General features: G+C 43.7%; 1 protein-coding gene across 2 annotated transcripts in view; it reads right to left on the bottom strand.

Annotated features, from left to right (window-relative positions):
* Positions 1 to 15,427, bottom strand: part of ache (acetylcholinesterase (Yt blood group)) — a 31,406-nt gene extending 15,979 nt beyond the window's left edge. Inside the window, exon 1 of one of the 2 annotated variants that reach the window (XM_014207183.3) lies at positions 15,084 to 15,427. The gene's annotated coding sequence lies outside the window, so the exon portion shown is untranslated. Of the gene's footprint in view, positions 1 to 14,828; positions 14,971 to 15,083 lie in introns of those variants that run through there. The other variant, XM_014207184.3, reaches the window with a different exon arrangement.
* Positions 15,428 to 25,378: the final 9,951 nt, after the last annotated feature.

Below are 25,378 nucleotides of genomic sequence, written 5' to 3'. Positions count from 1 at the left end.
CTGATATGACTGTAAGGATCTCTAAAATGCACACACACACGCAGCCATGCAAGCGCTAACATGCACTCACGCACACACAAACCTGTGAGGTTGTAAGTTGTTGTTTTTGTTTTGGCGATGCATGGTTGCCATAGCGATGGGATTAGTTTGGGAGTCACAGTCGGGGATAGGGGTACATGACTTTCACTGCAGCTGTGTGTGTGTGTGTGTGTGTGTGTGTGTGTGTGTGTGTGTGTGTGTGTGTGTGTGTGTGTGTGTGTGTGGTGTGTGTGTGTGTGTGTGTGTGTGTGTGTACTATTTCGGTTCTCTTTCTCTTCGCTGTATGTTGTTCTATTTTTGTTGGTGTCACCTCTCTCCCGATCCCCTCACACACACACACACACACACACACACACACACACACACACGAACGCATGCACGCACGCACACACGAACGCATGCACGCACGCACACACGAATGTACGCACACACACACACACACACACACACATGCATGTACGCACGCACACATGAATGCACGCACACACACACACACACACACACACACACACACACACACACACACACACACACACACACACACACACACACACACACACACACACACTGCATCCTCTTCTCATGCAGGCCAACTGTACGCTTATATGGCATCATCACATACAGTCAGGTCCAAAATGATTGGCACCCTTGATAAAGACAAGCAAAAAAAGACTGTATAAAGTAAATAATACAAATACTGAGCTATATTGTGCGCTCAAAACATTGGGAAATTATATACTTTTTACTAATACAATTAATCAGAGAAATAGATTTTGTTTAACTAAGAAAAATGATATACACTATCGTTCAAAAGTTTGGGGTCACTTAGAAATGTCCTTGTTTTTTGAAAGACAAGCACATTTTTTGTCCATTAAAATAACATCAAATTGATCAGAAATACAGTGTAGACATTGTTAATGTTGCAAATGACTATTGTAGCTGGAAACGCCAGATTTTTTATGGAATATCTACATAGGCGTACAGAGGCCCATTATCAGCAACCATCACTCCTGTGTTCCAATGGCTCGTTGTGTTAGCTAATCATAGTTTATCATTTTAAAAGGCTAATTAATCATTAGAAAACCCTTTTGCAATTATGTTAGCACAGCTGAAAACTGTTGTTCTGATTAAAGAAGCAATAAAACTGGCCTTCTTTAGACTAGTTGAGTATCTGGAGCATCAGCATTTGTGGGTTTGATTACAGGCTCAAAATGGCCAGAAACAAATCATTTTCTTCTGGAACTCGTCAGTATATTCTTGTTCTGAGAATTGAAGGCTATTCCATGCGAGAAATTGCCAAGAAACTGAAGATCTCGTACAACACTGTGTACTACTCCCTTCACAGAACTGCGCAAACTGGCTCTAACCAGAATAGAAAGAGGAGTGGGAGGCCCCGGTGCACAACTGAGCAAGAGGACAAGTACATTCAAGTGTCTAGTTTGAGAAACAGACGCCTCACAAGTCCTCAACTGGCAGCTTCATTAAATAGTACCTGCAAAACACCAGTCTCAACGTCAACAGTGAAGAGGCGACTCCGGGATGCTGGCCTTCTAGGCAGAGTTCCTCTGTTCAGTGTCTGTGTTCTTTTGCCCATCTTAATCTTTTCATTTTATTGGCCAGTCTGAGATATGGCTTTTTCTTTGCAACTCTGCCTAGAAGGCCAGCATCCCGGAGTCGCCTCTTCACTGTTGACAATTTTATGTTATTTAATGGACGAAAAATGAGCTTTTCTTTCAAAAACAAGGACATTTCTAAGTCACCCCAAACTTTTGAACAGTAGTGTATATTACAAAAAAATTATTGCCACCCCTGCTTTCAATAATCTAGCACCCTCTCATTGTGAGGATGACTTTTTCCTAAGACTTTTATGAGGTTGGAGAACACGTTGGGAGGGATCTTAGACCATTCCTCCATACAGAATCTTTCCAAACCACAGGTTTTCAATGGGGTTCAAGTCTGGAGACTGAGATGGCCATTGCAAAATGTAGATTTTTGTGACCAATTAACCATTTCTTTGTGAATTTTGATTAGTACTTGTTTCTTTCTCTAAAATGTCCAGGTACTTTAACAAGGACCCCAGGATCAGTGGAAGCAAATTAGCCCCATAACATCAAAGATCCACCACTATATTTTACGGTAGGTATGAGGTACTTTTCGGCTTATGCTTTTGTTTTCCAACGCCAAACCCACCACTAGTGTGCATGGCCAAAAAGCTCTATTTTCATGTCATATGACCATATCACTGGTTACAATCCAAAGGCCAATGCAGTTTATCAACTGCCTGCCTGCCAATGGCAGAGATGAAAAGACAGGAAAGGACCCACTCCCCTACCCCACCACGTTCAGGAATTTAAAAACGACACTCCCTATCGCCACTAAATGGCGGGACATTGGAAATAATAAATTTCAAGGGACTCCCGCCAACCTGCAACGAACAGAGCTGGGACTTTATGACTTACAAGAAGACTTTTCGGGAAGTATAATCAATACATGAGTATCTAGTGTGGAAGGCGAGAACATGTACTGATGCTATGATTATTGTGCGTTGTAGAAATGTTTAAGTGATGCGTGTATCCATTGATCTCAGTGGATGAAAACTGATATTCCCTTGTGGATTATTGGATATTATTAGTGCACCAAAGGACTTATTAGGACCTCGACTCGGAGCCACTGCAGAATCTACGTAAGCTGCATTCACTGTTGTCTTTTTCATCCCTAGAATCAATGCTTGGTTTGAGTGTGTAAATCTGTGTGTACTTCAGTAGATAGATTTCAGATAGGAATTTAAGTGGAACAACTGCACATTTTGGGAGGAAGGAGAGATAATTGGGACATAGCCCATGTTCAGTCTTGAAGGAAACTCAACTACCTCAATATATACAATACAGTATATACAGTACACTGAGTATACCAAACATTAGAAACACCTTCCCTTCCGCTGTTGACCTCAGAACAATCTCAATTCGTCGGGGCATAGTCTCTGCAAGTCTCACAGGGACGCTGGCCCATGTCAACTCCAATGTTTCCCACAGATGTGTCAAGTTGACTGGATGTCCTTTGGTGAGTGGACCATTCTTGATACATACGGGAAACTGTTGAGCATGAAAACCCAGCACCGTTGCAGTTCTTGACACAAACCGGTGCGCCTGGCACCTACTACCATACCCCGTTCAAAGACACTTAAATATTTTGTCTTGCATGGCACACATACACAATCCATGTCTCAATTGACTCGAGGCTTAAAAATCCTTCCTTAACCTGTCTCCTCCCCTTCAACTACACTGATTGAACTGGATTTAACAAGTGACATCAATAAGGGATCATAGCTTTCAACTGGATTCACCTGGTCAGTCTGTCAATGAAAGGGCAAGTGTTCTTAATGTTTTGTATACTCAGTGTAGGACATAGGAGAACCATATGGAGGGAATCCATTGTTACCCACGTAACCATTTCAAGATATTGACATTAGAATGAGACCACACACAGCAAACAATACAGGCCTTAGTGACTGTGTGCGTGCGTGCGTGTGTGCGTCAAGGATGGGCATTTGACATTAATATCGTGAAAACAATGTGATATTCAGATAGTTAAAATATGAAAGAAATCTTGACTCTTGACCAACCGGTAGTTTTGGCTAAAAGCAACAGTGATATATTTGAAATGTCATGGTGTTTTAAATGACATAGTGTATCCTTGTAGGTAACAATGTCACAAGGATAATCTAATTTCATTTATAACAACGCTTTTTCATTGTCACTGACTCAAGTAATCGAATGCCAACGTCCGTTCGGATAGTAGATGAACCGTGTCCCTCCCTAGTGGTGTGTGTGTGTGTGTGTGTGGTCACTGGTCAGGCTACAGTACACTCATGATGTCTAGTCAGTAGACTGGACACCCTATACTCTTCTCAAATGTAGGATGAGCTAAGTGAGGACTGACTTAAGGGGGGGTGAAGGAGTGAGAGGAGTGTGTGTGTTTGATTTATGTGTGTGTAAGACTGTGTGTGTGTGTGTGTGTGTGTGTGTGTGTGTGTGTGTGTGTGTGTGTGTGTGTGTGTGTGTGTGTGTGTGTGTGTGTGTGTGTGTGTGTGTGTGTGTGTGTGTGTGTGTGTGTGTGTGTGTGTGTTTGAGAATGCATCTGTGTCTGGGTAGATACTAGGGAGCGCCAAAGAAAGACTACAGGATGCAGGTTGGCTAGTCTGGGGCTGCTTCCCAAATTGCATCGTATTCCCTATTTTTGTGCTAGTTGTACCTGCACCAAAACGTTTCCTTCATAGCTTGTTCTCCATCTTCTTTTTAAATAGGGAGCCCATTTTTTCCCAGCACTTTTTTTTCCATGACTGATCAAAACTTAATTTCTCATGGCTCTCTCTTTTCTCCGCAGCAGACATATGTTGAGCAATACGTTTGGAACATCGAATCGCAATAAAAACCCAGTATCGAATCGGAATACGTATAGAATCGTGAGACTCGCAATAATTATCGTATCGCCACCTAAGTATCACGATAATATCGTATCGTGAGGTCCCTGGCAATTCCCAGCCCTTCTATTTAGCACACTATGTTTCATCTGAACTCAATAGGGCTCGAGTGAAAAGTAGGGGAATAGGGTGCTACTTGGGATACAACCTGGGTGTCTCAATTGAGTTATTAATATCTGAAAGGACAGCTGAGGGGCGGAAGTGGGGGAGGGAGGGGTGAGGAGGAGGAGAAGGAGGGGGGGAGTGAAGGGAGGGAGGGGAATGAGAGGGGTGTCCGTTCTAGAATTAGCTCCTGGAATCTGTGTATGAAGTTCACAGGGGGATATGTTTCAGTGTGGGGGTTTACACCGCCGTCATATATACGTTATGCGTACGCGCTCTTCTCTCTCAGGCGTGTGTCTATCTCTTTCTCTCCTTCCGTCTCTCCGTCGCTCCCTTTCCCTCGCTCTCTCTCGCCCTCGCCATCTCTCTCCCGCCCGTTCTCTGCCTGAGCCTCAGAGTGAACTCTGGCTTGGTTGCTGTGGAAACGCTGGGCCCACACCACCTACTGCATCCTCTCTGTCCATCTCTTTACCTCCTCCTCCTCCTCTCTTCCTCCCTTTTTCTCTCCCTCTCGCCCTCCTCTGCCGCGGCCTCTTTCTCTTTTCACTCACCGTCTCTTTACCTCCTCCCTCTCTCTCTTTCACTCTTCCTTCACTATGTTCATATCTCACTCTCTCTCATCTCTGATTCTCTCTTCATCTCCCACTAGCACTCTCTCTTCCTTACTCCCTTCTCATTTTTCTCGCCGTCCATTGCTCTTTCTGCTAACGCAAACTCCCTGTTTGACCTATTAATCCTCTCTTCATTCGATACCCACACTTCTGTCTCTCCATCTTTCTCTTTCCTTCCCCCGTCTCTCCTTTATCTCTATCCATCTCTTTCTGCACCCATTATGTGTTCTTAGAGCTTTTCCTGTATGTCTTCCTTCATGCGATCTTAATTCAACTCCACACACACACTGTCACAGTATATATCCCTAAGGGACTGAATACATTCCAATTCCATCCATCCATCCACCCGACACACACACACACACACACACACACACACACACACACACACACACACACACACACACACACACACACACACACACACACACACACACACACACACACACACACACACACACACGAGAGATCAAGTGCCACTAGCAGCAATGGCACTGGTGACATCACTGTACAGTCATCGGTCTAGTAGTTCCACTGTCTTGCTTTTGAGAGACGGTGGATAGGCCCATATTGGCCTACTAGTATACTATACTGTAAAGTACAAGTTAGGCAACATAGCTACTGTATAAGCCTTATAGCGAGAGACAGTGGCCTAGTACTTCTGTACTGTAATGTAGATCTAGGATAATTTCAGCTTTGTTCATTTGTAATGAATGACCATGCTGATGTTGATCTGTATCAGGGATGGGGAACTTTGACAGGGGCCACAAAAAATCTGAGCTCCACATGATGGGCCGCAATTGCTCGCGGGTCTGCGTACTCACACACACACATACTCAAAACGCACGCACGCACGCACACACTCGCTCACGCACACACAAACACACACAGTCATCTTTGCCTTTAGTGAGGAACACGCCCCAATCTGTCACTCTGGGTGACATGGAAGATAAGCGGCACAGGAATCGCCGGAATTTTCCATTTCGTGATTCGCAGGGCTAATGTTTCCCCCACCAGACTCTTTACACACGCACACACACAAACACACGGTATTGGAGGTAGGCAACCATGCATTATACTGTGCAAAGAGTCGATTGGCTATCCAATATAGGCCTATTTCGTTGAAGATAAAACTGGTTACGGGATCAGACGGATCATAGTAGAGAGAGTAGAGTAGATTAGAATAAAATAGAATCTGAATATGAGATTGCCTACTCATCACAACAAATACTATACTACTAGAGATGGGCAGGCAGGGTCCTGGGCGGCGTGCAATCAGGAAAATACCATTAGGCCCAACCACCTCTCCAGGGAGTACAGTGGTTGCTGCAGCAAATGACAGAGTGGGCTTATCTAGATTGTATCAACATGTAGTAGAACGATTGAAGATAGATTTGGGCCTGGGGAACAGAACCAGCGTGATGTTCTACAAATAAGCATGCTTCCCAAAACAAACTAACAACAACTGTTGACCCTAGGGGGCTATGAAATAGTTCAGTTCTAGCCCAATGGATGATGTCATCTTTTGATGACATAATTTCCAATATGAAACTGTAGGCCTATAAGTGATTAAACAATGTAATGACTATTCAAGTTTAGTTCAAATTTTACGCCCCAGTAAAGTTGAATAGTCTATACCACAGCCAACCTCGCTAACTAACATTGTGATATTTTAAGTGTGCACGTGAGTCTGTGATGTTTTTTTGGGGGTGCGTCTTTTAGCGATTCTAGGGGCAATAAATGGACAGTTGTTGCGTGCGACCCCCTCACGCTTTTAATCAAAAGTATCTATCAATCAATCTACCGTAAATTCCGGGCTATAAGACGCAACTTTTTTCCCAGCTTTGAACCTCGCGGCTTAAACAATGACGCTGCTAATATATGGATTTTTCCCGCTTTCAATTAGTTTTTCTCCAAAAAAACACATTCTGTGACGTGCTCAGTTTTTTGGCGGCATGAAGCTTTCATTAGACCAATGAAATTGCCGAACGGGTTAAGGTCAAACAACTTTTTTGTTTACTGTTTAGATTAAATCGAGCGCTCTCAAACTTCCCATCATTCTGATTACGGTAGTCATTTTGTCACCCTCATCATGGCAAAGACACGGAGAAATGCATATGATGCAGCTTTCAAGTTGAAGGCGATTGATCTGGCTGTTGGAAAAGGAAATAGAGCTGCTGCACGGGAGCTTGGTCTTAATGAGTCGATGATAAGACGTTGGAAACAGCAGCGTGAGGAATTGACTCAGTGCAAAAAGACAATTAAAGCTTACTGCTAATTTTTTATTTTTTGTTACAAGCCGTGTTTGGTTAAAGCCTATTTATTTTTGTTACAAGCCGTGTTTCGTTAAAGCCTATTTATTTTTGTTACAAGCCGTGTTTCGTTAAAGCCTGTGTAAAGTTCATTTGTTTCAATGTACCGGTAGGCACCTGCGGCTTATCGACATGTGCGGCTTATTTATGTTCAAAATAATATATATTTTTTAAATTCAGTGGGTGCGGCTTATATTCAGGTGCGCTTAATAGTCTGGAAATTACGGTAGGCCTATCTATCAATCTGTCTGTCTGTCTTTCTCTATGGAGTAGCCTCTGGGCATTTCCATCTAAAAGGACCCATGAGCACCAACATGTGAAGTTCATAGGAGCATAACAAAATGGGTGTCAAATGAAAGCTAAGAGTCTATATTTTGGGCATAGATACATTTTTTCAACCTTTTTCCATCTTAAAAGTGCGGCATAAGCAAAGGCTTTGATTTCTGGATAAACAGATAGAAAAGGGGTCTTAGGAAACATCTACTAGAAAAAGTCTTAAAATGTATCAGAAATACATCAAAACAATCATGTTAAATGTAAAGACCCCTGCCAACTAATATCAACACACATTTAGTTTTGGAGAAATTGTTTACCTTCTGTAAGTCTAAGAAATATTGGCTTGTAATTCTGTTACCAAAAACCCACGTATCTTTACGTGGAGGGAGGATAATGAAAGTTCAGAGAAGTAACGGGTAATGGTAGACCTAACAATTAATTATAGTGATTTTACTTATATACATTTTGTTTATGAATTATTACGTGATTAAAACTTGTAACTCTGTTACAAAATTGGTAACGGAATTACTTAAAAATCAGTAACGGAATTACTGCAGCTGAATTTGGCTACAATGGGAAATCTTAATACTCACAAACCACAGTTGGGTCACCTGCTACTGTCCTCCGTTCCACTGGCATACTGTTATGTTCAGCTCATAACTGTTTTCTTTCTGTTTCTGTCATCTGGTGGTTAAACCAAGAGTGTTAAAACAGTCTGAGTCTGGACAACTCCTCCCTCTCTCTCGCTGCCTTTTTCTCTCATTCTCCAGTGAAGGTCACCTCTCCCAGCTCTTACTGCCACCTACCCATTAGCCCCATCTCTTTCCATTTACTGTAACAAGCATCCTCACCCACTGAGCACCGACCGACACCGGACGTCCACGGGCGTTGAAAAGTAGTTGAAATTTGGTCAGTCAACCCTGGCCTTGATGTTAACGTCCACAGACAAACCGGACTGGACCAAATCTGAACCTATCATAGACGTACAGAACCAGTCAAAAGTTTGGACACACATACAGTGCCTTGCAAAAGTATTCATCTCCCTTGGTGTTTTTCCTATTTTGTTGCATTACAACCTGTAATTTAAATGTATTTTTATTTGGATTTCATGTAACGGACCTACACAAAATAGTCCAAATTGGTGAAGTGAAATAACAAAAATAACATGTTGCAAAAAATTCCAAAAAATGTAAAACGGAAAAGTGGTGCGTGCATATGTATTCACCCCCTTTGCTATGAAGCCCCTAAATAAGATCTGGTGCAACCAATTACCTTCAGAAGTCACATAATTAGTTAAATAAAGTCCACCTGTGTGCAATCTAAGTGTCACATGATCGGTCACATGATCTCAGTATATATATACACCTGTTCTGAAAGGCCAAAGAGTCTGCAACACAACTCAGCAAGGGGCACCTGTCACGTCCTGACCAGTATAGGGGTTATTTGTTATTGTAATTTGGTCAGGACGTGGCAGGGGTGTTTGTTTAGAGTGTTTCGGGGTTTGTTGGGCTATGTTGTTATGTAAGAGGGGTGTTTGTTTAGAGTGTTCCGGGGTTTTTGGTCTATGTTCTAGGTTAGTGTTCAGTCAGGTTTTTCTACTTCTATGTTTAGGGTTTGTTGATTGACCTTCAATTGGAGGCAGATGTTCCTCGTTGCCTCTGATTGAAGGTCCTATGTATAGGGGTGTTTGTGCAATGGGGGTTTGTGGGTAGTTGTCTCCTGTTTTGTGTCTGTGCACCTGACAGGACTGTTTAGTGTCGTTCGTTGTTTTGTATACATGTTTTTTTTTTTTTCCTTCTTTTCAATAAATAAAGAAGATGAGTATACACATTCCCGCTGTACCTTGGTCCAATCCTTACGACGCCCGTGACAGCACCACCAAGCAAGCGGCACTATGAAGACCAAGGTGCTCTCCAAACAAGTCAGGGATAAAGTTGCGGAGAAGTACAGAAGTACAGTTGGGTTATAAAAAAATGTCAGAAACTTTGAACATCCCACGGAGCACCATTAAATCCATTATTAAAAATGTAAAGAATATGACACCACAACAAACCTGCCAAGAGAGGGCCGCACACCAAAACTCACAGACCAGGCAAGGAAAGACAACAAACAAAGAGGCTGCAAAGCTCCACAGCGGAGATTGGAGTATCTGTCCATAGGGCCACTTTAAGCCGTCCACCACAGAGCTGGGCTTTACGGAAGAGTGGCCAGAAAAAGCCATTGCTTAAAGACAGAAATAAGCAAACACGTTTGGTGTTTGCCAAAAGGCATGTGGGAGACTCCCCAAACATATGGAAGAAGGTACTCTGGTCAGATGAGACTAAAATTGAGCTTTTTGGCCATCAAGGAAAATGCTATGTCTGGCGCAAACCCAACACCTCTCATCACCCTGAGAACACCATGCCCAGTGAAGCATGGTGGTAGCAGCATCATGCTGTGGGGATGTTTTTCATCGGCAGGGACTGGGAAACTGGTCAGAATTGAAGGAATGATGGAGGGCGCTAAATACAGGGAAATTCTTGAGGGAAACCTGTTTCAGTCATCCAGAGATTTGAGACTGGGACGGAGGTTCACCTTCCAGCAGGACAATGACCCTAAGCATACTGCTAAAGCAACAATTGAGTGGTTTAATTAAGGGGAAACATTTAAATGTCTTGGAATGGCCTAGTCAAAGCCCAGACCTCAATCCAATTGAGAATCTGTGGTATGACTTAAAGATTGCAGTACACCAAATCAAATCAAATTTTATTGGTCACATAAACATAGTTAGCAGATGTTAATGCAAGCGTAGCGAAATGCTTGTGCTTTTAGTTCCGACCGTGCAGTAATATCTAACAAGTAATCTAACAATTTCTCAATAGCTACCTTATACACACAAGCGTAAAGGAATTAATAAGAATATGTACATATAAATATATGGATGAACGATGGCCGTGCGGCATAGGCAAGATGCAGTAGATGGTATAGAGTACAGTATATACATCTGAGATAAGTAATTTAGGGTATGTAAACATTATATAAAGTGGCATTGTTTAAAGTGACTAGTGATATATTTATTACATCCAATTTATTGTTATTAAAGTGGCTAGATATTTGAGTCAGTATGTTGGCAGCGGCCACCCAATGTTAGTGATGGCTGTTTAACAGTCTGATGGCCTTGAGATAAAATATGTTTTTCAGTCTCTCGGTCCCAGCTTTGATGCACCTGTACTGACCTCGCCTTCTGGATGATAGCGAGGTGAACAGGCAATGGCTGTTCACCAGCAGAACCCATCCAACTTGAAGGAGCTGGAGCAGTTTTGCCTTGAAGAATGGGCAAAAATCCCCATGACTAAATGTGCCAAGCTTGTAGAGACATACCCCAAGAGACTTGTAGCTGTAATTGCTGCAAAAGATGGCTCTACAAAGTATTGACTTTGGGGGGTGAATAGTTATGCACGCTCAAGTTTTCAGTATTTTGTCTTACTTCTTGTTTGTTTCACAATAAAACATATTTTGAATCTTCAAAGTGGTAGGCATGTTGTGTAAATCAAATGATACAAACTCCCAAAAAAATACATTTTAATTCCAGGTTGAAAGGCAACAAAATAGGAAAAATGCCAAGGGGGTGAATACTTTCACAAGCCACTATACTAATTCAAGGGTTTTTCTTTACTCAACTATTTTCTACACTGTAGAATGGTTACTACACTTTTACTACACTTTTCATGTAGTAACCAGAAAAGTGTAAAGCAAATCAAAAAATATTTTAGATTTTAGACTCTTCAAAGTAGCCACCATTTGCCTTGATGACAGCTTTGCACACTCTCAACCAGCTTCATGAGGCATTTTCTCAACCAGCTTCATGAGGTAGTCACTTGGAATACATTTCAATTAACATGTGTGCCTTGTTAAAAATGAATTTGTGGAATTCCATTCCGTCTTAATGCGTTTGAGCCAATCAGTTGTGTTGTGACAAGGTAGGGGAGGTATACAGAATATACCCCTATTTGGTAAAAGACCAAATCCATATTATGGCAAGAACAGTTCAAATAAGCAAAGAGAAGCAACAGCCCATCATTATTTTAAGACATGAAGGTCAGTCAATCCGGAAAACTTCTAAATCGTTGAAAGTTTGTTCAAGTGCAGTCACAAAAACCATCAAGCGCTGATGAAACTTGCTCTCATGAAGACCGCCACAGGAAAGGAAGACCCAGAGTTACCTCTGCTGCAGAGGATAAGTTCATTAGAGTTAACTGCACCTCAGACGGCAGCCCAAATAAATGCTTCACAGAGTTCAAGTTACAGACACATCTCAACATCAACTGTTCACAGGAGACTGCGTGAATCAGGCCTTCATGGTTGAATTGCTGCAAAGAAACCACTACTAAAGGACACCAATAAGAAGAAGAGACTTGCTTGGGCCAAAAAACACGAGCAATGGACATTAGACCGGTGGAAATCTGTGTCTTTGGTCTGATGAGTTCAAATTTGAGATTTTTGTTTCCAACCAAAGTATCTTTGTGAGTGAACAGATGATCTCTGCATGTGTGGTTCCCACCGTGAAGCATGGAGGAGGAGGTGGGATGGTGTGGGGGTGCTTTGCTGGTGACACTGTCAGTGATTTATTTAGAATTCAAGGCACACTTAATCAGCATGGCTACCACAGCATTCTGCAGCGATACGCCATCCCATCTGGTTTGTGCTTAGTGGGACTATCACTTGTTTTTCAACAGGAGAATGACCCAAAACACACCTCCAGGCTGTGTACGGGATATTTGACCAAGAAGGAGAGTGATGGTGCTGCATCAGATGACCTGGCCTTCACAATCACCCGACCTCAACTCAATTGAGATGGTTTGGGTTGAGTTGGACCACAGAGTGAAGGAAAAGCAGCCAACAAGTACTTAGCATATGTGCGAACTCCTTCAAGACTGTTGGAAAAGCATTCCTCATAAAGCTGTTTGAGAGAATGCCAAGAGTGTGCAAAGCTGTCATCAAGGCAAAGGGTGGCCAATTTCGAATCTCAAATATAAAATATATTTTGATTTGTTAAACACTTTTTTGGTTACAACATTATTCCATGTGTTATTTCATAGTTTTGATGTCTTAACTATTATTATACAATGTAGAAAATATAAAAAATAAAGAAAAATCCTTGAATGAGTAGGTGTGTCCAGACTTTAGACTGGTACTGTATGTTTCACAAGTTTGGATAGCACAGTACAGTACAGTGAGTAGAGCTCAGTCAAGAACAGTACAAGACAATACAGTGGTACAGTACAGTACAGTACAATAAAGTAGAGTAAAGAAAATGTAGCATAATACAGTAGAGTACAGTATATTGTATTGTACTTCACTATACTGCTATACTCTACTATACTGTACTCTTCTACTGCACTGTACTGAACTCTACCCTACCCTACCCTACTCTGCTGTGCTGTATTATACTGCACTGTACTCTACTGTGCTCTGCTGTGCTGCACTGTGATGTCCAAATTTGTGAAACCTGATTATGCATTTCTGTATAGTACAGATCAGGGACCCATGATGTAAACCATTTCCATAATTCTGTTACCGGGTGTAAAGCCACTTCACTTACTGTAGTTCAGTAACAAAATTAGATTTTTCCAAACTCAAGGTGCCATGTCATAGCTGACACCCCATTCTTTCTGCAGACATCTTTGAATTGAGGCGACTGGTAGCCTAGTGGCTAGAGCGTTGGGCCAGTAACCGGAAGGTTGCTAGATCAAATCCCTGAGTTGACAATGTTCAAATCTGTCCTTCTGCCCCTGAACAAGGCAGTTAACCCACAATTCCTAGACCATCATTGTAAATAAGAATTTGTTCTTAACTGACTTGCCTAGTTAAATCAAATAATTTAAAAAAACATCTCTAAATCTTAATTCGGAGCAGATATTTAACACAGTTTTTGGAAAATGTGGTCGCATAGAATCCTGAGGGAGATTTTACCCTAATTCCGTTACCAAAGTTTGCACCTGCACAGTTCTTCCACTAAATTTGTTTGTGCAAATGTTTCAGTGGAAATGTTTAAAAGTAGTACTTGTGCATAGAGTTGTATGGTTGTTTCTACTTTGAAATCATTGGTTTTTGTTTGGCATACATTTTAAAGTGAAAAAACGTAATTCCATTACCGTGGAATTGCCCTATACATTATCTGGTAATAAGGCTATAACATGATTCCGGCACATAGGTAGACTAGATGTATAGTTTAGTCTGAAGATGATATGGCATTATGGCAGGAAGCCATGCCATCTTATTTTGACAGCAATGCCACAGACAGTCGTTATGCAACATCAAGGAGAGAGCATCTCTCTCTCTCTCTCTCTCTCTCTCTCTCTCTCTCTCTCTCTCACACACACACACACAAGCACACACACACACACAGGATGGCTCTGGTAACGGTTATCAAGCTAACCCAACCAGCCAGCTGAAGTAAACAGACCTCAGACATTTGTGACATGGCCAGTTCAGGAAATCACTCTCTCGCTATCTGTGTGTGTTGATCTGTCCAACATGGCACAAGATCACAGCAATCAGGCTACTAGGTCTAGGCTATGAAACTGGCTGCCATAGTCGCGTAATAATGCAAGTACAATAATAATAATAATAATACATTATTATTAACAATAATAATAGACCTATAATAAACACTGATTAGGCCTACAAATGCCATGTTTCTCATCAAACTGGTTTCATCCGATTCGCAACAATTGCATTTGGACCATAATAATAACGCTAGCTCATAATTTGCTGCGTTTCCAATGCAGCGTCGGTGTTCGTGTAAACACCACGTCGTCCACTGTATTGTCTATGAAATCTATTGAAAACACGATATACGAGACATCCGCTACCTTCTGCGGTCCCCAACCAAACAGATGTGCGCGAGGCGAGGAACCCCAACAAACACACATGCGTCTCGCTCGGTGGTCTCGCCATGGAAGGCGCGTCACACACTCAACAGCATCAGCACAGTAGTCTATACCCTACCACCACAGATATACGCACCGTCAACCACTATACCTCACCATGTCCAATTGCATGATCATGACGCCTGGGTGAATTTAATTAATATCCCGATTCGAATGTTCCAATTCCATTTCACTCACTGACGGGACTGACAGAGGCGCGAGACTAGATCGAGACATTTCTAGCAAAATATCTATAAAAGGACAAGACGCAGCAGCCTGCTGATGCACGCACGGACAGAGCTCGAGAGGAGCGGAGCGCGTGGCTGGGTTCATGCTGTGCGTTTTACCTTACCCAGCTAGTTAGTGGTGGGTCCTCCAGTGGTCAAAACCAAACCAACCCTGCTTCAGCTGCTGCTTCGATGATTCCCCCGGAAGGCAACCTTCCCTCCTCGCCCTGTCACCGTCTTTAGAGGACGTTAAACCCCGTGTCACCGGCACCGTTCATGGGGTGAGGAGGGTTTCTAGTTGGGGAGCGAAGACGCGCGGTTTAAATTACGGTCTTCGCTGCATCGATGTCAGACACAGATGTCTTCTGTTTATTGTGCCCCTCTCTCTCTCGGTATTGAGTGGAGGTAGTGTCAGAGCCGTACTATGCTGTTATGACGACAGGGGGAGACTGCCACTGATAAAGCTCTTCCACGAATGGGGAAAAAAAGGAAAAGGGGTAGGCTACTCAAAGAAACTCTCGCGAGAAGAAACGCAGCTATCCCTTAGGCATTTATTCTTCATGAATAACAAGGGTTTGCTTCCCAATACACTTGCCAGTACACTGGCCACACTTGGTATGTAGGCTGATATGATGTTCTGATATTTGTATTTCAGATTTTTTGATTTTTTAAAAAATCTGTCTCTCTTTCAAAATCTAATTGCTTTATTCACATTACATACTATTAGTAGTAATAAGAGGGCAGTAGGCCTGATAACTGATGATGATGAAACAGCCTATAGGGAGGAGGTCAGAGACAACAACTTCTCCCTCAACGTCAGCAAGACAGAGGGAGCTGATCATGGACTACAGGAAACGGAGGGCCGAGTACGCCCCGATACACATCAACAGGGCTGTAGTGGGGCGGGTCGAGAGCTTCAAAGTTCCTCGCTGTCCAATCACTAAGGATCTATCATGGTCAACACACACCAACACAGTCGTGAAGAGGGCACAACAAGGCTGAAAAGATTTGGCATGGGCTCTCAGATGCTCAAAAAGTTCTACAGCTGCACCATTGTGCGCATCTTGACTGGCTGCATCACCGCTAGGCATGGCAACTGCTTGGCATCCGACCGGAAAGCCCTACAGAGGATAGTGCGTACAGCCCAGTACATCACTGGGGCCGAGCTGCTTGCCATTCAGGACCTCTATACCAGGCGGTGTCAGAGGAATGCCCTCTCAGACTCCAGCCACCCAAGTCATAGACTGTTCTTTCTGCCACCGCAAGGCAAGCGGTACCGATGCACCAAGTTTAGAAACAACAGGGCCCTGAACAGCTTCTACCACCAAGCCATGAGACTGCTAAATAGTTAACAAAATAACTACCCGGACTATCTGCATTGACCCCTTTTTGCACTGTTTTGACTTCATCACATACACTGCTGCTACTGTTTATTATCTGTTACTTTATTCCTAGTTATATGTACATATCTACCTCAATTACCTCGTACCCCTGCACATCAACTTGGTACTGGTACCGTTACTCATTGTGTATTTATTATTACCGGTTTTACTTTTCTATTATTTCTCTATTTTCTTTCTCTCAGCATTGTTGGGAAGGGCCCATGAGTAAGCGTTTCACTGTTAGTCTACACCCATTGTTTATTGAAGCATGTGACGAATAAAATTAGATTTGATTGAAATATTGTCAAAGTGTCAATGGTACTGTAGGCCTACAACTGCATGGGGGGGGGGGGATTTTTTACTACCCCGCACAGTGGCGGCAATACACCTTGAGTGTAGTCCGCCAATAAACCTCAGAGAAGAAGAACTCTGGGGTGGCTACTGGAGGAGGAACACTGCCGCCAATGCCATCACCAGGACCACGGCACACCCAGCCACTGGTGACCTGCAGCCAGATGAGGGCCAAGCATGTGTAAGTGTGGTCCAATACTTTTGTTCAGAATGGCTCCTTGCTCATGCATGTTTTCCTCTCCGCCCTCTGTGGCCTGCACTAGACTGTTACTGATTGTTACTGTCAGTAAGAATAGGAGTAGTATCCCTCACAATCTCTTCCCGCACTCACTCTCGCTCTCTCTCTGTGTGTGTGTGCACACAATGAATTTCCTCCAGTCAATCTTGAGACTGGACAAGAGAGGGAGGGGCACACCGTTGATGAGAAATGGGTGTGTGAGAGAGAGATGGACTAGGTTGGTCAATACTGCTGAGTTCAGGGAGGGCAGAGAAGTATTTGCTAATTAAGGAGAGTGCCTAGACTCATCTGGTCAGCCTCTCTCTCTCTCTCTCTCTCGCCTCTCTCTCTCTCTCTCTTCTCTCTTCTCTCTTCTTTCTCCTTTCTCCTGAGGGCACGTCGCTAAAACGCTTTGACATTCTTGTCCTTCAGAGACACACACACACACACACATGCACACACACCCTTGCACGGGCTCAAACACACATCTCACACCAACTGGCTAGATACATATTATAAACATGACAAGAGAGGGCTATAACTGGTCCTCAATACATTTCCTTTCAGCCAAATCACCAACTTAAAAGGCTCCATTTTAATATCATTATTTTATGTTACTGACTCTGCACTCTCTCTTATTTCACACTGCTTTGCTCTGCCCTCACTGTACAGTATTGTATGACATCATCAGTATGGGACAGAGCCTGCACCAAGGCTGCGTCCTCAATGGTACCCTATCCCGCATAGGGCTCTGGTCAAAAGCAGTGCACTAAAAGGGAATAGGGTGCCATTTGGGAGGTATCCTATAAATGCCAGCGGCGGCACCAGTGGAGATAATTTATTCCCGGTCGGATCAATTGTGTAATAAAACATTACTGGCTGTTTGTCTGTTTAATGGACGAGAGGAGAAGTGAACCCTGCCTTTCCTCTCATACTGCAGATATGCTACTGCGACTAGGGCCAGGAGTTTTACCTGACAACGTTGTGACCTGAACAGGAAAAACTCCTCTGGACAAAGGCTTTACACTTGTTGTATTTGGCGCATGTGACAAATAATAATAATATTAATATATATATATATTTTAACACTTGGTAATCCACATTCGAGAACTTTGTAATCTGGAAGGTTCTGTTGGGACATTGAAGGTTTGATGTGGCTGCTGGCAATGATAGAGACGTAGAGGTTGTGCAGAAGGATAACAGCGCAAGGTGGATGACTGTGTGTGTGTGTGTGTGTGTGTGTGGGGGGGGGGGGGGGGGGGGGGGGGAATATGTACTACACTCACTGACCAGTTGATTAGGTACACCACCCTGTTCACAAAAATGGATCGTGCAAGCTAACAGGCTGGCAACAAACAGGCAAATAATGGCGCAGTACAACAGTGGTGTGTAGAACGGCATCTCGGAACGCACAACTCGTCGATCCTTGTCACGGATGGCCTGTTGCAGCAGACGACCACACCGGGTTCCACTCCTATCAGCTAAAAAGTGGCTCCAGTGGGCACTTGATCACCAACACTGGACAATTAAAGATTGGAAAAACATCACCTGGTCCAACGAATCCAGGTTCCTGTTGCGTCATGCTGATGACAGAGTCAGGAGTTGGCGTAAACAGCATGAGTCCATGGACCCATCCTGCCTGTTACAGGCTGGCGGTGGTGGTGTACTGGTGTGGGGAATGCTTTCCTGGTGCACGTTAGGTCCCTTGATACCAATTGAACAATGAACGTTTCCGACACCTTGTAGAATCCATACCCTGAAGAATTCAGGCTGTTCTGGAGGCAAAGGGGTCTGGCCCAGTACTAGATGGGTGTACTTAATAAACTGGCCGGTGTGTATGTCTATGCGCGTAAGAGGTAGAGCAAAAGGGAAGCCGTGCAAGGTTGAACGACCGTGAATGCTTCCTGGGTTTTTCTAATGCAGTTGTCATTGATTATCTGTCTCCTTGGAGGCTGAAATATGGAGCCTCTCCCACAGCACAGCTATTAATTCAGCCTAACTCAATCACAACTATTACCCATTACACAAACACAGACAGAGAGGAGGAGACATTCAGGTTGGAGAGCAATAGGCAACAGAGATGGAGTCTGTACAGATAAAGGAAGGGGGAGAGGCAGAAGGGAAGGGAGGAGAGAGAGAGAGAGAGAGAGAGAGAGATTCAGGTTGGTGAGAAGTATACGTAATGCAATAGAGGTGGAGAGGGCAGGGATAAAGGGAGGGAGGGAAAGGAGAGCAGTGAAAAGCGGGAGGGAGAGGTTGGAGAGGAGCAGGAAACAGAAATGGAGAAAATGAGGGTAGAGAAAGGGAAAGAGGGTAAAAAGTGAGAGAAATTATAAGATGAGTGTCCATGCGCATGCATGTGTGCATCCTCACATCCTATTGTGTGTGTGTGTGTGTGTGTGTGTGTGTGTGTGTGTGTGTGTGTGTGTGTGTGTGTGTGTGTGTGTGTGTGTGTGTGTGTGTGTGTGTGTGTGTGTGTGTGTGTGTGTGGAGAGAGAGAGAGTGTGTGATTTTGGAAATGACTATCCTCCATCCCACTCTCCAGCCTTCTGGCTTTGTACGGCTGACCTAGGCGGGCTGTTTTGTATCCCACTAAAGGACACACTGACCATGTCACACAGCTGTTAGTATTCACACAACAGAAGGTCCTGTTACACTGTCTGTAGTGCCATTGTCGTTGTGACTAGCTGCATTGCCTGGCTACACACAGCAACAGTGCAACTGAGACGAGAAACTAAATAATGAAAATGGACCTTAGAAACCACCAACAAAACTCCATACATACTCTCTCATTCAAGACTCCACGTAAGATCTCTGTCTCTGTAACCCCACAGGCTACATACAGTAACAGGACAAATGAGCCAAGGTAAATTAACAATAAAACGGACCGTCAAATAATCATTTTCTACGATTAGTAGAGCTGGAGATGGAACCACCTCGGCCACCGCTCACCTTAAACACCATCAAAAAGTCTACTAAAAAAAACACAACACCCGAAGCCAATTTCACCCATGTCTGGAATCAGTAAGTTAGGCTCTATAGCCCCACATGAACCCACAAGGAGGCCCTATTACTGCTCGCTCTCTCCCAGGGAGAGAAATACCCTGGCTTAGAAGGAGGAAGGGAAGGCATTCTTTGGATAAAGAGGCCTTTTTTCTGCCCTCTGTGTCCCAGGGAGAGAACTACTCTGGCTGAACGTTGAGTGGTTCTGTCCTAAATAAGCGAGCTTCACCATGGCCCCATCAGCACCACGGGATCCATATATCTACAGCCCTTAGCTAGCTCTTAGAGTGGTGGCCTGGAGCGAGAGAGGGAGGGATGGAGGGAGAGAGGAGGGAAAGAGACAGAAAAGGAGCTCCTTTAGGCTGAAGAGGGAAAGAGAGAAAAAGGCCGGGAGAGAAAGAGCCTTACCAGAGGCAGGGAGAGAGGTAGAGGAAGGGATGGAAGGATGGAGGGTGGGAAGGAGAGGAGGGGGAGAGAGAGAAATAGCTTTCTCAGGCTAATCTATAATGGGGCGGTTAAAAGCATCAGTGTGCTGATTCAGAGCTATTATCTAATTGCTGCTGCATTGCTGATTGGCTGAACACATCAATCTCTCTAGCTGGCTCCTGCTGGCTGGCTCACCCATCTCCCGATGTTGCACTCTTTCTCTCTCTCTCTCTCTCTCTCTCTCTCTCTCTTTCTTTCTTTCTTTCTCTCTCTCTCTCTCTCTCTCTCTCTCTCTCTCTCTCTCTCTCTCCCTCCCTCCCTCCCTCCCTCCCTCCCTCCCTCTAAAAGATATGGGGGTTTATCAAAATTGGATTTGTTTTTTAATTATTTCTGGGTCTGTGTAATCTGAGGAACATATGTGTCTTCATGGCCACCCTGCTCTCCCTCCCCTTCTCACTGCTACAGCACCACTTGTCCTCCTGTCTCCTCTTTGTTCGTTCTTGACAAAACTACTGCAAATGAAGGATGATGATGTTGCCTTGTTATGGGGGACCTGGGAATCTTATGACATAAAATCATTATAAACTCCATAGTCAGAAGGAGGAGAGATAGGTAGGGAAATAAACAGCACCCGGTGTCACAGGAATGCCAAGAAGATCATCAAGGAACTCAGCCACCCGAGCCACGGCCTGTTCACCCCGCTACCATCTAGAAGATCATCAAGGAACTCAGCCACCCGAGCCACGGCCTGTTCACCCCGCTACCATCTAGAAGCTCATCAAGGACCTCAGCCACCCGAGCCACGGCCTGTTCACCCCGCTACCATCTAGAAGATCATCAAGGAACTCAGCCACCCGAGCCACGGCCTGTTCACCCCGCTACCATCTAGAAGATCATCAAGGACCTCAGCCACCCGAGCCACGGCCTGTTCACCCTGCTACCATCTAGAAGATCATCAAGGAACTCAGCCACCCGAGCCACGGCCTGTTCACCCCCCCCCTACCATCTAGAAGATCATCAAGGACCTCAGCCACCCGAGCCACGGCCTGTTCACCCCGCTACCATCTAGAAGATCATCAAGGAACTCAGCCACCCGAGCCACGGCCTGTTCACCCCGCTACCATCTAGAAGATCATCAAGGAACTCAGCCACCCGAGCCACGGCCTGTTCACCCCGCTACCATCTAGAAGATCATCAAGGACCTCAGCCACCCGAGCCACGGCCTGTTCACCCCGCTACCATCTAGAAGATCATCAAGGAACTCAGCCACCCGAGCCACGGCCTGTTCACCCCGCTACCATCTAGAAGATCATCAAGGAACTCAGCCACCCGAGCCACGGCCTGTTCACCCTGCTACCATCTAGAAGGCGGAGACAGTACAGGTGCATCAAAACTAGGACCCGAGAGACTGAAAAACAGCTTCTATCTCCAGGCCATCAGACTGTTAAACAGTCACCACTAGCCGGCCTCCGCCCAGTACCCTGCCCTGAACTTTAGTCATTGTTACTATCCGGATACCACCCAGTACCCTGCCCTGAACTTTAGTCATTGTTACTATCCGGATACCACCCAGTACCCTGCCCTGAACTTTAGTCATTGTTACTATCCGGATACCACCCAGTACCCTGCCCTGAACTTTAGTCATTGTTACTATCCGGATACCACCCAGTACCCTGCCCTGAACTTTAGTCATTGTTACTATCCGGATACCACCCAGTACCCTGCCCTGAACTTTAGTAATTGTTACTATCCGCATACCACCCAGTACTCTACCCTGCACCTTAGACTGTTGCCCTACATATGTAGTCATTGAACACTGGTCACTTTAATAATGTTTGCATACTGTTTTACCCACTTCCTTTGGAGTTACCTGGATTTCTGCATAAATTGGTCATAACATTTGTTCTGATCTTCATCTAAGTCACAACAATAGACAAACAGTCTGCTTAAATTAATAACACACAAACAATTATACTTTTCATGTCTTTATTGAACACACTGTGTAAACATTCACAGTGCAGGTTGGAAAAAGTATGTGAACCCTTGGATTTAATAACTGGTTGTCCCTCCTTTGGCAGCAATAACCTCAACCAAACGTTTTCTGTAGTTGCCAATCAGACCTGCACAACGGTCAGGAGGAATTTTGGACCATTCCTCTTTACAAAACTGTTTCAGTTCAGCAATATTCTTGGGATGTCTGGTGTGAACTGCACTCTTGAGGTCATGCCACAGCATCTCAATCGGGTTGAGGTCAGGACTCTGATTGAGCCACTCCAGAAGGCATATTTTCTTCTGTTGAAGCCATTCTGTTGTTGATTTACTTCTGTGTTTTGGGTCATTGTCCTGTTGCATCACCCAACTTCTGTTGAGCTTCAATTGGAGGGCAGATAGCCTTACATTCTCCTGCAAAATGTCTTGATAAACTTGGGAATTCATTTTCCGGTCGAATTCATTTTTCGGTCGATGATAGCGAGCTGTCCAGGCCCTGAGGCAGCAAAGCAGTCCCAAAACATGATGCTTCCTTCATCATACTTCATCATACTTTACAGTTGGGATGAGGTTTTGATGTTTGTGTGCTGTGCCTTTTTTTCTCCACACATAATGTTGTGTGTTCCTTCCAAACAACTCAACTTTAGTTTAATCTGTCCACAGAATATTTAGCCAGTAGCACTGTGGAACATCCAGGTGCTCTTTTGCTAACTTCTGACGTGCAGCAATGTTTTTTTTGGGACGGTAATGGGTTCTTCCGTGGTGTCCTCCCATGAACACCATTCTTGTTTAATGTTTTACGTATCGTAGACTCATCAACAGAGATGTTTGCATGTTCCAGAGAGTTCCGTAAGTCTTTAGCTGACACTCTAGGATTCTTCTTAACCTCATTGAGCATTCTGCGCTGTGCACTTGCAGTCATCTTTGCAGGATGGCCACTCCTAGGGAGAGTAGCAACAGTGCTGAACTTTCTCCATTTATAGAGAATTTGTCTTACCGTGGACTGATGAACATCAAGGCTTTTAGAGATACTTTAGTAACCCTTTCCAGCTTTATGCAAGTCAACAATTCTTAATCTTAGGTCTTCTGAGATCTCTTTTGTTTGAGGCATGGTTCACATCAGGCAATGCTTCTTGTGAATAGCAAACTCAAATTTTGTGATTGTTTTTTTATAGGGCAAGGTAGCTCTAACCAACATCTCCAATCTCATTGATTGGACTCCAGGTTAGCTGACTCCTGACTCCAATTAGCTTTTGGAGAAGTCATTAGCCGAGGGGTTCACATACTTTTTCCAACCTGCACTGTGAATGTTTAAATGATGTATTCAATATAGACAAGAAAAATACAATAATTTGTGTGTTATCAGTTTAAGCACACTGTGTTTGTCCATTGTTGTGACTTAGATCAAGATCAGATCAAATTTTATGACAAATGTATGAAGAAATCCAGGTAATTCCAAAGGGTTCACATACTTTTTCTTGTCACTGTACCTCTTCTATTCATTTACTGCCCATAATGTCAATAAACACCATCATATACATAGATATTTATATTCCAGACTCTGACATTGCTCTTTCTAATATTTCTCAATTCATTTATTTTTCCGTTTTGGATTTGAGTGTATTTGCGTGTATTGTTAGGTATTACTACACTTTTGGAGCTAGGAACATAAGCATTTCGCTACACCCACGATAACATCTGCTAAATGTGTCTACGAGACCAATAAGATTTAGATAGAGGCATAGAGAAATAATGAGAGATAAACACATCAATAGTCTACAGAAATTGATACATCTCTGCCTTTCAATTTGGGCAGACATTTTTAGCATCATTCCACCTTTCTCTAACACTCAAAGCTTTCATATTGGTATCTTATATTGTAGTTCAGCAGCCGCGCGTTCAGTGAACATCTGTGGCTGGCTATAGGGCCCGGAGTGGAATCTACTGTACTGTATGTTGCACTCTGTGGTATAATACTGTAATATTAACAGCGTTACACTGCCACCCTATGGCCAATAGTTGATGGTGCACCCAGCAGCCTACATCCAGAGGTAAGGTCAGGAGTTTTTTCTAATCATGTCATGTGACCTCTCTCTCTCCCTCTCTCCCTCTCTCTCTCTCTCTCTCTCTCTCTCTCTCTCTCCCTCCCTCCCTCCCTCCCTCCCTCTTCTTCTCCATCCGATATCATTCCTCCCTCCATCACATATTGCTCCTAGCCAACAGACAAACGTTAGTGTTTAGGGTCATGAAATAGTGTGCGGATGAAGGACGGGCGGGTTGAACAAAGAAAAAACAATGCATGCAAATCCATAATGTATATTTCTTGTGCAATTCGTATCTATAGGCTATTGCCACGTTGAGGTTTTTCTTTCATAACTTTTTATCTGGCGTTAGAGCATAAACCTACATTTATAAATCCAGGCTGCATCACATCCGGCCGTGATTGGGAGTCCCATAGAGCGGTGCACAACTGGCCCAGCGTCGTCCGGGTTAGCTGGGGTAGGCCGTCATTGTAAATAAGAATTTGTTCTTAACTGACTTGCCTAGTTAAATAAAGGTTAAATATATATATATATATATATATTTAAATTATAAACCTATCTGTACGCACCCAAATTGCCAAATGCTTTTGGGAACTTGGGCAGAAAAGGTCATGTTGATCCACTGAGTCAAAAATGTTTATTCATTAAGAGAAAAGCTGTGAAATGCAGAGTTGAAAATAAAGAGAAGGGAGGGCCAGAACAGTAGCCTAATGTTTGGGAAAGACGTGTGATTATTGTGAGGCGCAATACAAATTCGACAGTCATAACACTGGACGTCAAGGGAACTGTACTGTCAGAGTTAATTGGAATAGTAACTGAAATCTGGACACTGACAGTAGGTCTATAACCTCTCACATAGCTTAATATAATATGAACTCTTGCAGAATTAAGCAGTTCTTGCTGTAAAATGATACACCAAATCAAATGCAAATTTTGACCGGGGAACAGGAGTGGAGAAATATGATTTATTTATTTCAGCATCTTGAGAGAATAAATGTGCAGTTAGGGAC

Source organism: Salmo salar, chromosome 07, assembly GCF_965601325.2.
Source record: "Salmo salar chromosome 07, fSalSal1, whole genome shotgun sequence".
NCBI lineage: Eukaryota > Metazoa > Chordata > Actinopteri > Salmoniformes > Salmonidae > Salmo > Salmo salar.
This window is presented reverse-complemented; position numbering and strand designations above follow the sequence as displayed.